Below are 2,004 nucleotides of genomic sequence, written 5' to 3'. Positions count from 1 at the left end.
CCACTGTAAAATGTTTCAGCTGCATTTGCGGCAGAGGGGTAGGAATTATCTTTAAAGCACCCCAGCTTTCTTCATGAGAAGGTCAGAGGTACACTAGTTTGTATTATTGCAACATCCATTAGGTGATCTAAGTTGCTTTTCCTTCAACAGGGGCTTTATTTGTCAGAAGGGCATTATGCTTGACCTCCAAATTTGCCTGACAATTTACTGACAAGATTCATAACCTTTGGGTTGCTCTGATATATTGACATATTTCCCGGGTTCTAAGCCACATCCTGGAAGGCCACCATAACTTCTGGATCCTGTATGGCTGCAAGAACCCCTGGATCACTAAGAATTTCATTGAGCCCAGGCATTCCTGCTATTCCAGGCATGCCCCCTCCTATTCCAGGCATTCCTCCAGGAAAATTACCAGGCATTCTGCCAGGAAAGCCACCTGCAAAGAGCCATACTGAGCTCCTGATTGTCATCTGGCTTCTTCCTCCCTCTGGGCTCTCTCATGTTCTTCCTTAACCTTCTTGACCCTTTCTATTCTTTCTTTGATCTCTCGCTCTCCACATATTAGCTCATACTTTCTCCTATGTTCAGCAATTTTCTGGGCCCTTGGTTGAACTTCTTTCAGCATTGCACTAGTATCTTCATCATAATCCAGCTTACAGGCATGGACAAGATCATGGGCAGCTTCTTCCCAATGGCCCAAAAGTCTGTGTGCTTTCCCTCGCCACTTGTATGGCTGAGCAGAATCAGGATTTATTTCAATAGCTCTGTCACAGTCTCGGAAGGCAGCATTTGGCTTCTGTAATTTGATGAAGGCACTTGATCTCTTGGCATACAGAATGGCCAAACGAGGATTTAGCTTGATGGCATCTGTGAACAAGTCAATGGCTTTCTGTAGTTCACCATCATTTAGGGCATCAATGGCAGGCACTTTTTTATCATTTGCCTGATCCATCATCTCCTCAGTTATCTCTACATTTTCATCTCGCATTTCTTGAGGGGCATCAGGGTCTGGTTCAATCACACCTTCATTGTCAATTTCTAGATCACTTTCCTCACTTGATGGTTCGTCTGTCTTTATGTTTTCCTCCTCGTTCTTACTGTTTTTTCTTCCTTGGTATTTTCTTCCAATTTAGTTTTACGAGTAGCAGGTGGTATTTTACCCCCCATGCTCTCCACCCATTCCCTCAGGAAGCACATTTCCTCAGTGTGCAGAACACTCGGGTCCTGCTTGCACATTTTCACGAAGGCTCGAAGCTCGCTCACTTTGAGGGGGTCTATGGTCCGGAGGCGGTGGGAGACAGCAGGAGGCGGCGGGCGCGGCGGAGGCTGCGGCACAATCCCAGGCCCAGGTGCTAGCTCAGCGTGACTGCATAAACGGGGCAGCTGCTGCGAGGCAGAACAGACTAGAACCTCCCCGGCCACTGGCTCTGCCCACCCAATGGTCTCGTGACCCTGGGTCCTTCGCCCGTTCATTCCTACCCTCTACCGCTTTCCTGCACACTGGCTAGAATCTTCTAGAAGTGTGGCTGTTAATGCTGTTGCTTGCCTCTCCATGCACGCATTCTTATATTCACTCAGAACCAGTGCTCTCCTTAAGTAGGTTTATTCCCAGGTATTTTATTCTTTTTGTTGCAGTGGTAAATGGGAGTGTTTCCTTAATTTCTCTTTCAGATTTTTCATCATTAGTGCATAGGAATGCAAGAGATTTCTGTGCATTAATTTTGTATCCTGCTACTTTACCAAATTCATTGATTAGTTCTAGTAGTTTTCTGGTAGCATCCTTAGTATTCTCTATGTATAGTATGTCATCTGCAAACAGTGAATGTTTTACTTCTTCTTTTCCGATTTGGATTCCTTTTATTTCTTTTTCTTCTCTGATTGCTGTGGCTAAAACTTCCAAAACTATGTTGAATAATAGTGGTGAGAGTGGACAACCTTGTCTTGTTCCTGATCTTAGAGGAAATGGTTTCAGTTTTTCACCATTGAGAATGATGTTGGCTGTGG

At 45.0% G+C, this 2,004-nt stretch overlaps 1 pseudogene; it reads right to left on the bottom strand.

The window, feature by feature from the left end:
* Window positions 1-219: 219 nt before the first annotated feature.
* On the bottom strand, window positions 220-1,473 carry LOC132348043 (putative protein FAM10A4; annotated as a pseudogene).
* Window positions 1,474-2,004: the final 531 nt, after the last annotated feature.

The sequence above is a fragment of the Balaenoptera ricei genome, chromosome 14 (assembly GCF_028023285.1).
Source record: "Balaenoptera ricei isolate mBalRic1 chromosome 14, mBalRic1.hap2, whole genome shotgun sequence".
In the NCBI taxonomy this organism is placed as follows: domain Eukaryota; kingdom Metazoa; phylum Chordata; class Mammalia; order Artiodactyla; family Balaenopteridae; genus Balaenoptera; species Balaenoptera ricei.
This window is presented reverse-complemented; position numbering and strand designations above follow the sequence as displayed.